At 43.3% G+C, this 11818-nt stretch overlaps 1 pseudogene; it reads right to left on the bottom strand.

Moving 5' to 3' along the window:
• Positions 1-4232: 4232 nt before the first annotated feature.
• LOC136465502 (G-type lectin S-receptor-like serine/threonine-protein kinase RKS1) lies at positions 4233-9156 on the bottom strand (annotated as a pseudogene).
• Between the last annotated feature and the right edge of the window lie 2662 nt (positions 9157-11818).

Here is an 11818-nt window from a genome sequence, read left to right as displayed (position 1 = left end):
AATAAAAAAAATAGCAAGAAAAATCTTACTAATTTTAGCAGATTCGATAACTGGTGATATTTTATTAAACAATAAGTTATTTAACACAAGATCGATAACTTTGATCTATATTATGATTCGTAAGAAATCAATCAGCTGATGCAGCCTTACAAACTACGATATAAATCGATAACTAACTTATATTATGGCTCATAAAAGATCAATCAGCTGATGTAGCTTTACAAGCACAATACAAGTCGTGACGGTACTCACAAGCAAGCTAGAGGTCGATCAGTCGATGCAGCCCTATTTGCTGAAGAACTCGCCGAGATCTATAGTACTTCTACTCCTAATGCGATGGTGAAAGCCGGAAAGATGTATTGATTGAGTGTTCTTTTTTTCAATAACCAGGGTCTAATATTTATACCCAGAATCTAAATATGAATCCTATTCAAATACGACTCATTACAATTCTTGGAATAAAAGAAAACTTTCTAACTTAATAATAACTTGGACCCTAATTTTTCTTATTTGTAGAGTTCGACACATCTTCCTGGCGCCATTCAAGCATAGCCTATTGACGCCGTCTGCTGACGTCGTCTATAAAATAGCCGATTCTGATATCGTATCTAAATCAGCTGATACCGATTTATATCTAATCGATTCCTTGATGACACAATCCTAGAAGCTTCGAGTTCCGTATTCTTCTTCCCAAATTTTAATGTAAACAGTTCAAAACCCAAGTTTCAATGATTGTTAATCTAATTCTATACTAATTTTTTATTCCAAGCTTCTAGTTTCAACCCTTCCTAGAGTTTTGATTCAAAAATTAGAATCCAAACCGTCACTAGGTATTTATTTTTTAATGTTTCATATTATTTCCTTAGCTAGTGTATGGTACCAGTAATGTAGTTGTAGAACTTCACGATTTGTATACTTTTTATGAGAATAGCTATTTTTATGTTACACACCCATATATAGACTATGTGTTTACCTTTCGACTTCTTGATACTAGAATAATTTGACCCTAGTCTTGATCAAATCCTGGGTCTGACACCAGTCGTGGTAGACAGATCCATCAAAATTGAGCTTAAACCAGCCATGAGGCGGTGGCGACCACTGCACCAGGACGACGCGGCCTGATTGGTACGGCCTCGCTGATGGAGAAAGTTGCGAGGCGGCACTGTGGCAAAAGCTTGGGACAGGCGACGTACCTGCTAGAGAGCACGCCATCTTGCGGTGGTCGATCAGATCGTGTAGCGCATCGATCTGTGGATTTTGTCGATGAACCACAGGCGGGAGCAGATTGTATCGATGGGTGAGCTGGATGGCCCACGCAGCACAAAAATCGGCAAGTGAACTGATCCGATGAATGAAGAGAAAAAATTTAGGGAACCTGGATTCGACGAGAACAAGGCGACGCGCCGCCAGTCTGGCTCAACCCCTGGCAGCTGGTGCCTACTGGGAGCGATGGCGTCTGGCACCTGCTGCTGCTGAGCACGTGAACCCGCGAACTGTGGCACCGGCAGCTGCTGGATGGGTGGCGCCAGCGGCCGCCCTCCTTGCCCTGCTCCTTTGCTAACAGCCGACGAGCGACGAGCGGATCTGGTGGGGCAGATCTGGTGGGGTGGCACCGGCCCCTGCTCCTATGTGCGGGTGAGCGGACGCGGATCTGGTGGGGTCTGGTGCTAGTGGCCGAGCGGACGCGGATCGAGTGTGGTGGGGTTCCGTGGTCGGGTGGGGAGAGGGTGTGAGGGTTGAGTTTGAGAGATATGGATTGGGTGGGGTATGGAACATGGATATGGAGATGGATAAGTTAAGATGGATTAGGAAAAGGGATAATCAGATTTCATCCTTACCCATGTTTGGGCTATTTGGGTTTGGGTTATGGTTTTTTTTTCCATGTGACCCATGACTTGTAATAAATAAAACAAAATAAAAATAAAACATCCTTGCTCTGTCAGCCTCGCGCGGGGAGAGCGACCTACCGCGTCGGCGGCCTGTGTGGTGGCTTCGGCGTCCTCCTGCAGACGAGCTCTACGGCCTTCTCTGTGCGGCGTGGCCTCCTGGACTTGGTGTGGCGCGGACAGAGCTCAGCGACCTTATCCGCTCGACACGGCGCAGATGAAACTCGGCGTGAGGGCGGCGGGGGTGACTACTAGCTGCTTCTCGCCTGCTCCAGCAGTGCGAGAGGTGTGGGCAGTGGGGGCGACTCTAGCTCCGGCGCTGCGGGTGTGGTATCACTTGTGCTCAATTCAATTCAATTGGTGTTCTTTCTTTGATCAGTTTGCTTTCCTAGAATTGAATTGCTTGTTCTTGTCACCCTAGGAGGCCAGGACTCAATCCTCTAGCTAGAATAGCCTTATTAGAGTCATTTGTGTTACTACTTAAATTTGTCATAGTGTCTTTGTTTTTTGTGGTCACCATCTATTCAACCCGCCCCCACCCACCTGTAGGCAGTCCCTAGATCCTTATACGGTGGAAATACTGAAAGATAATGTTTTGAGATAACAATTCATCACAATGTAAATGTGCCAAGTTTTTCATCTCATTATGCATTTACAAGTTTGTCATATGCTTATTTGTCAAAATGTATGCAGACTAGAGAGAGAATAGTCAGGCTATTGGTAAGAGCCCAAGCAAAAACCAAGATTAGTGGTCAAGCTTTTGTTAACCTAGAGGCCACTATACCAGGGATGAAAGGTTCATATTCTAGGGCAAATTTTGCAATTTCAGGTGCTTCTACTTCTTCTGTTGGAGTATCAATTGTAGCACCTTCAAATAACAACACAACACCTCCAAGGAAACCAAAGAATGCAACTCCTTCAGCCTTGCTACTGAAAGGCCCCCAAGCATATGACTCGGTGAACTTTAGAAATTTAGAGTCATGTTAGTGTTGAACTCAATCCTATGTTAGTGACGAATTCGATCATATGTCAATGAACTTAGTGAACTTTGTGTGTGTGTGTGTGCATGCGCGCGTGTGCGTGTGTGTTGAACTTCAGAGTTATGACAGTGTTCAACTCAACCCTATGTTATGTCAGTATGGAACTTGCATTTGTATGTGACTGATGTATCCAATGATGAATGTTGTGAAATCTTCTCTGGACGATGATGCATTTCACTAAATAAGGAAGTTTCTGATGGATTAATATGATACATACAGTAACATGGTTAGTACCCAATCTAAGAGTAGCTGATGTATTAAGCTAAAACAAATGGACCAATAACGCCAACATATAGTAACTATCCGCCAAAGGGCGCCTAGCTCAAACGGTTAGGTGACCCAGCGGCACTCCTCAGGTCCTGAGTTCGACTCCTCGTGGGAGCGAATTTTAGGCTGAGGTTAAAAAAATCCCCTCGCCCGTCCCCATGTGCCAACGGATACCCAGCGGCACTCTCTTTTCTGTTAACTTGTTGCCCTTCTCGGCTTGCCAAACTACTTAATTCTGCTACTGTTCTTAATTTGCTTCTTTGATTATACAATGTAGCCGGCAATATATGTGTTGATTAAATGGAATTAGTCTGAGGCCTATGTCTTTTGTATATTTTCATTCAAAGTGTTTGCTTCTCTATTGATCATGCTGTTCTTCCTTCTCTTTGGGCCAGGCCGAGCACAGCAACTGGCAAACACAATCTGTGCTTGGCAGTTGGTAACGGTTGGCGTTTGAGCCCGGCTGAGTATTGGGTCACAAACACCAGCTCGTCTGGGCCGGGCTGAATCGGTCCAGGTGCGCAAACAAGCTGCATTGCAGCAGTTGGGACAGACCTGCCCCGGCCTGGTCCGTTTGGGCTGGCTAGGCCATGCTGGGCCAGGTGCGTAAACACGCCCTGAGAGTCCAACATTCCTCCTAAAATATCTATGTTTATCAATTTCTAAAAAAGTTTTAAGAGAAAAAAAAAGTTCATCGTTCCTAATGACTTTAAAAAACCAAATGCTGGTCTCATTTAACTTTTTTTTTTACAGTTTTCTTTTTTTCCACGTGAACCTCTTCGTCGCCACGCGTCGTCGTCGTCATCGCACCAGTACTTCTTCGCTAGTTGCACACATAGCACCAAACAGAGTACGAATAGTCAGACGTTGGAGTACCACGTACACGTACGTATGCGCGCGCCCCAGCCCGCGGTACGCGAGACATGCACATATACATACATGGGCGCATGTAGAGGCGTATAGCTAGCCGTAGAGGCATGGCCACTGCTGCTTGCCGTACGTATGTGTACCGTGTACGTACGTGGTGCTCGCTACGTCTTCACTTGAACGCCGTGTCCAGGGACGCCTCGGCGAGCACGTCGAGCGGCGGGAACAGCGAGAAGCCGCCGTGCCGGCCATGGAACAGTCCCAGCTCTTCGCCGGCGAAGTCGAGGAACATCTGGTACTCCTCTAGCGCCTCCGCCACCTCCGTCTCGTTGGACGCCGCCGAGAAGTCATCCTCGGGGCCGAGCAGCAGCACCTGCGGCTCCTGCTTGATCATCATCGCGTCCTGCTTCCTCTTGACGACGGGCGCCGGAGGAAGAAGCGTGGGCACCCCCGCCGTCTTGCGGTTCCGGCGGAAGGAGTCCCCGATGTCCAAGCTCTACAGGCGCATGAAGATGTCCGCGGGCTTGGCGCAGCAGGCCTTCAAGTCCACGGTGGAGGAGGACGAGCAAGTGGAGGTTGCGGCCGGCGGACATCGCCCCCGTGACGCCGCTGCCCTCCGCGCGTGGCTTCGTCCGCGTAAAATTACGCGGAAGGGAGAGGAATTTCTCAACTCCTAAAAGATTAGGAGTAAATATTAAGAGGCGTTGGAGATGATTTTTTTCTATCTTTTTAAAAAACAAGGATTAGGAGGATGTTTAGAGAACTCTCGGAGATGCTCTTAAGCTGCCATGCGAACGACCATATTAGCCAGGTTACTAAAGCCCACGAGCAACGCTTCCTCGGCCACTCATTCGTTCACCACGGTTGCTGTCACGCGTCCCCAAGCTAAATCCCTCATGCGAGCCCGTGAATCTGGCTTCCTCCCCTTCATGTTGCCTTGGCGCTTAGACGTTGTAGTAGTCGTAGCATCGCAGGGGCGTTCCTCGCGTAGCCTGCTGGTCTTGTGGATGCCAGCGGTGCGCCTGCCGTCTGTGCCATGTTGGGTGACTTGGGTCCCTGCTCGGTGGAGATACGCACACCTCCAGGTACAGTCTCTGATGATTAAGCTCCAGGTGGCTGTGCAGGAAAGCTGCATATGTGGTGAAATTTGTTTGTGTAGGAAAGTTGCACTTCCTCCGATGGCTGTTTGCATAGGAAATTAGACAGGAAGCACAAGTGCTTGGAATTTGTTCAAATTGTTTCTTCCTAAAACTAGACAAAATGTGAAGCATTCATATGAGCTGTGCAAGATGAATAACTAAAACTTCAATCCTATATGCTCCGTTCTTCCTGAAACTAGCCTGTGACTCCAATTCTACTCCAATTCCAGCATAGACAGAACCACGGGTTTGTGACAATGAGCTGCATGATGACGAGGACAGCAACGGCGTAATGCTGGCCCCGCGCTGGCCACCACGCTCGCCGCACGCTTCACCTCGGTTGGAGGCTGGATTGTTTATCGCCGCCACCGCTCTCGTCACCATCTCGGCACCACCGCCGAAGGCCGGTGATAGGTAGGTGGTGTCGGAAGACGGCCAAATTATCCTTCCTGAATCTCTCTTTGCAGTGGCCACCGCTAAAGGCTTACCCTCACGCCAGAAACCGAAGAGCATGTGCACCTCGCGCCAAAAATGCCAGCAACAACGCTATGCTTGTTGGGCCAAGGCCCAGTGCTTCGACGACTCAAACGCAAAGGAAGCCTGGTGGGAGCCGGTTGCCGTTGGATCTCAGTGAACAGTCGGATGCCGACCTGACCGTAGAGAGCAGTCGCTGCCGTGACTGCAGAGGATCTCGTTATGTATGATGACGAGGCACACACAGACCAAAATATGAACGCAAGGCCGGACAGACCCACACGGCTTCCCACTCAGCTACTGCATCGTCCACTCGCTCCCGTCCGCACCCTTTTCTGATTAAAAAAACTCTCTACTCAGGGGTGCTCGGCCAGCATGGGGTGCTCGCGGGTACTCGCCAGGGGTGCACGCCACGTGGGCTGCTGTGGCCTTGCGCCCGTGCTCACCCCGGCCACTGACCAGGTGCTCGTCCAGGGTCGTGCAGTGATTGTCGCTCCGTTGGGGCCATCGGCGAGCTCCATCCGCTGCCGCCGACATCGAGCTCCACAACGACCAGCCTCCACGTCCAATAACAAGATGACATTGTATTGAAAGCACATGTTACACGCTTATGTTTCAAGTGTTTTAGATGTTTTATCATGATGTTGTAAAAGTAGATCATGATGTTGCACATGTTGCAATGGCTATACACGTATATTGTAAGTGTATATTCTAAATGTTTGAGCTGTTTTTCAAAAGCATGTTGCAAGTGTATGTTTTAAATATTTCAGTTATTTTAAATTTATGTTGCAAGTATATTTATCTAAATATTGCATATGTTGCCATGGCTACACAATGTTACAACAAGTCCTCTATGTTACGAGTATTTTATGAGGCTCAGAAAGCGAGCGGTCCCTATGGAGCGGCGCAGGCGGGCGAGCAGGGTATGAACGCAGAAAACTGGAAGAAAACTGGAGTCCTATGGTGGCATAGCTCTACCACCTGGTGTCTTGCCTGAAGGCGGACGAGTTGGTGCAGATATATCTGTTCCAACAATGGGATCTAAAAGCGTTGGGATGGATCCAGTCATCTGAAGCTGGTATTCTCTAATTAGATTACAATGTTTCTTGTGATTATTTTCTATTAACACCTGGAGATGTGCGTGTAAAAATCTTGCCAGCAAATTTTCCAAATGCGCTTATCCAAATGGAAGTATGGAAATATGGAAGTTTCACAGGTGTTATGCTCTGCGGAGCCGAATGATAAAACGCTCTTGACCTGAACTCTTGAAGCAAGCAGTGTTTGATAGATTTTGTCTTTGAATCCCAGCAGTCTAGCATTAAAAAAAACAATCTACAATAGTGTCTCACCATTGCTAATTTACAATTTCAGAGTTCAGAGAAAAATAAAGCCCAACAGAGCAAAATACTAAAAGTTATCTCAATATGATCTTTAATGAAATCATAAAACTACCTTCCATGTAGGGCATATATTGTAACATCATTAACACCGGATGACTCAACTACAGAGGACAATTCTTCAATTCCCACTCTTACATGGAAATATGCTGGGTGCTTACGTTCAAACAAGGCCACAGTATCACTAGATAGCATCGCTACCACTTCTGCCATGGTGGGTCTATCGACCGCATTCTCTTGCACACATAACAACGCGATATTAATACATCTCATCACGTGTGATGTATGGCACTCAGCACTAATGAAGTGTCTACCAACCGAAGCCATAATCCATCTTTCCACAACTGCCATGCCTGGAAGAGAATGATTAAAATCATAAAGGCTATTTTCAGATAAAGGATGCAATTTTCTATCATCCACATCAAACAGGGATGCACACAATTAACAATAAAAGTTAATTAACATATAAGAAAAAAGAATATTACTAAAGCTTTTGTGGTCTCGTAAAACAAGGGAATACTGGACAACATGGAGGAGTAATAATGGTGCAGATGGTGGTTAAAAACCAAGGATAGCTTCAATACTTTACATATGGTATTCAAATATTAAAAAAAAACTCACATGTCCAAGAAGGTTGATGAACTCTCCATGTTGATGGACACTTGAAGTTTTTTTTCCACTGACAATTTCAAGAGTCAGTACGCCAAAGCTAAATACATCGGATTTAATTGAGAAGAGGCCCTCAAAAGCATATTCTGAAACAAAGTATATAAAAAACCCCTCTGATGTTAATCTTTATGCATATTAGGTTTTTAGGCTAGGATGGACTGATATGTAAGAATACTTACTATGTCCCAACTATCCTTTTTGTGTTTCCTTCAACATCATTTAAGCCAAATATTTTTGCGAGCCCGAAATCTGAAATTTTTGGGTTCATTTCATGGTCTAGGAGTATGTTGCTTGCTTTAAGGTCTCTATGAATGACACGTAACCGAGAGTGCTTATGCAGGTACAGAATTCCTTGCGCTATCCCTTCTATTAAGGCCAAACATTTATTCCAATCTAGTAAAACTCTTTGTATTTCATCTGCAAATCAATAAGCATACATATATCAGATAAAAGCCTTTAGCTGTTAGCGCTAGACACAACTTGTATTATGGTATGTTTGAGAAGTACTACCAAAAATGTAGAAGTCCAAGCTCTTATTTGGCATATACTCGTAGATTAGTAACCTCTCATCACCCTGAGAGCAACATGTCTAACCAGATTTGTGTGCTGGAGCTTGGCTATGAGCTCAATTTCATTTTTGAACTCTCTGAACCCTTGCCTTGAATGTGAAGCTAGTCTCTTAACGGCTATTTCCAATCCATCGTCAAATCGGCCCTATAGAGAAGTTTAAAAGAGTTTTGTCAATGATACATCTTTGAGTTTAGCTGTCTTTTGACCATTGATTAATCTTCCAATGAAGGCAATAAGTACAAGTACATTTATTTGCATAACGTTTAAAGTCCTATATGGAACCAGAAATTTGGTAGTTTAATAAGAGAAAGTATAAGGGAAAACCTCCCTTTCATCACAAACTTGGCCTAAGACTAGTCCTCTACTTGGGTTTTTTTTCTATCACTTTGGGTTCTCAATGCATATGTTTTTTTTTCTTCTATCTTACCTTATATACCGGACCAAATCCTCCTTGCCCAAGTTTATTTTCTTCTGAGAAGTTATTTGTAGCCTCCAATACTTGCAAAAAGTCATAAACTGTGAATTCGGGATTTCTTCCTGCCGCCCAAACTAGTGCTTCATCTTCTTCCTTATCTTGTGAACTTCTACCTAGAATCAGTGTTGGCTGTGATGCTTTCAGTTAAAGTTGATGATGCTATAGCATTGTAACAAAATAGAATCTCGATGTCTAGAGACAGAAGTATTATCAATGGTACTTTTTGGTAGACTGCTGACCTTTTTTGCGCTTTTTGATGAATTTGAATGAAACAATGCTGCAGGTAAACAATGCAAGTATAGGAGCAACCACGGCAGTGGACAGAACTTTGCTCTTGCGCTTGTCATAATTATCCTTTTGCCGTCCTTCCATGATAATAAACAAAAAATTCAATGGGTTAATTGATTAATTAGACAATTCGACCATTTGAGCCTGCAATAGAGTTAGACCAAAGTTTTAGTGGTTCAAATTCATGGTAGACCCAAGAAACCTAATATAAGGGGTGACATCACATGACAAGTTGGTAGGACTATCTTTGGACATAGGAGGTCCCAGTGGCGGAGCTTGATGTGAAAATAAGAGGGGGGCATCAACACTATTTTCTTACTTAATATGCATATTTATTAATTTTAATCACCAGTTTAATAGCTAATTAAGGAAGTTTTCAATCATCAAAGAGGGGTCATGGCCCTCTTTGGCTTGCATGTAGCTCCGCCGGTGGGAGGTCCGAGTAAATCTACACCCAATATTTGTGCAAAATAATCATTGCTTGTTTAGTAGGATAAACATCGTGAGGTTAACAAGTTTGTCCGAAAATTGTTGCATTGATATATTGTTTTTAATCTTTTTTTAACTAGTCCATCAATCCTTTTTTTTTACCTTTTTTAACTAGGGCATACATAGGTAATTGAGATGAAGATTAGGGGCTCACTGTAGATTAACTTTTTATAATGGTCGAGATGGTTAATTCAGATATAGATTTAGAGAGCCAATCTAGACTAATTTTAGAATGGCAGAGGTTAGGTAATTTTTATAAAAGTAATATATTTAATAGCTATTATTATGAGTGATGATTAGAGACTTCCGAATTAATGGCTGGATGTTTTTAGTTTTTGTGAGAACTTTTAAGATTTGCCTTTTTCTTTTTTTCTCGCGGGTCTTCTGAGATAAACAATAGCCCTAGATGTTTAAAGAAACACTTGAAAAAACTTAAACGACCCCCTTAATAAGTGTCCTAAAAGGTCAAAAAAGAAAACCACAAGGAGTGCATGGAGTGGTCATAACTCATAAGTACCCCCTCCATCTTAGAATATGTTTATGTTACTTCTAAGTCAAACATTTGTATCTTTGACTAACAATAACTCTAAAAATAATTTATTTTAATTTGAAAAAGTTGCATGTTATAATAGTGGGTCTCACCATGAATCTATTGATGTAATTTTTATGTTCTCAATCAATCTTTATGGTTTTTCGCTATTTTGGGTGTGTCTACCAACCTCTCGGGTGTTCCAGGTGCACGGGACACCGAGTGCTAGCTAGCACATAAATACTCGGTTGACACCGAAACAAAAAATCAACCGTTTTTAATCTATCCATCACCCGATTCTCATGGCCATTGGATCCAGATTAAATGGACAAAAAAATTATCCAAATATATAAAATATTAAACAAACAAAACAAAAAAAATTAGCTAGATTATTTCTATGAAAGCCGGGAAATTTCAAAGAGCAACCAAATAAAACAAACAAAAAATAAAAAAGCCAAAGAAATATTAGATAATTGTTCGAGTAATTCTCATCATTCTCATTTACTAATAATCAATTTACATCAATTGAACGTGACACCAAAACAGAAATAGTAAAATATGGTCAAGAAGACTTAACGTATCCCTATTTAAAAGAATGAATCTGCATGTGCATCCATGTTGTGAATAGCCGCTGCTGTTTCAGAGTCTATCCTTCTGAGGAAAACACATCTAGGCCTTGTTTAGTTTCTTTCTCAAAAGTTTATGTTCTATTCCATCGAATGTTTGATACATGCATTAAGTATTAAATATAGACTAAAAAATAACTAATTGCATAGATTACGATTACTTTGCTAGACGGATCTTTTAAGCCTAATTAGTTCATGATTTGATAATAAAGTGCTACAGTAACACATATGCTAATGTCGGATTAATTAGGCTTAATAAATTCATCTCGCGGTTTAGTGATGAATTCTGTAATTTATTTTTTTATTAGTATTCAAATACCACCTGACATCTCCCTATAATATTTGATGTGATACCCAAGACTTTAGACCATGAATTTAAACGATACCTACTGCATCGTGTTTCAAAGTAATGGCTAGCAATCGGCAGCCTGTTCGTTTGGCTGTGGCTTGTCGTAAACGATCGTAAATCTCCAGCCGGAACAGTATTTTTCTCTCACACAAACTAACCAGCAATACTTCTTCATGAATCAGCAACGATACGAACCAATCAACCGAACAAGCTGCGGATTAAGAGTCTATCCTTTTGAGGAACACATTTACTGCATCGTCGTGGATGATGACAGCAGCCAGCAGGCTGCGGCGCTGCGCACCTACGCACACCCAGTCTCTCTGTTTGACGCTGAAATCTATAGGTTCCGGAGCAGGTTCCGTCCGTCGCGAGCGGCATCACGAGCATCGGTGCTGCATCCGACGACGCACGCGACGCGTAGGAAATCGAGTGAGCGCAGGTTGATAAACACTCGGGGTGACCTATAGATTTTTTAACTACGCAGCTCTCAAACGGAGGGAGTGCATACTTTTTTTTATACATGTGTATTCACTTTAATTCAAGAGTAAAATAAAATATAATTTAGTTTAATTCTAATTCAACGCATATAAATTAAAATGAATACATGTACATCCAAACGAGACCTTACATGGATCGGTGCAACAAGGTGACCATGCGAGTATCTGATCGAGCTCAGTGCGAGTGCCGGAGCCCGCTGAAAAGCCCACTGCCACTTCCCACGGAAGCCACGGCTTTGGATCTTGCAAGACATAA

This window comes from Miscanthus floridulus, chromosome 7 (assembly GCF_019320115.1).
Source record: "Miscanthus floridulus cultivar M001 chromosome 7, ASM1932011v1, whole genome shotgun sequence".
Lineage (NCBI taxonomy): Eukaryota > Viridiplantae > Streptophyta > Magnoliopsida > Poales > Poaceae > Miscanthus > Miscanthus floridulus.
This window is presented reverse-complemented; position numbering and strand designations above follow the sequence as displayed.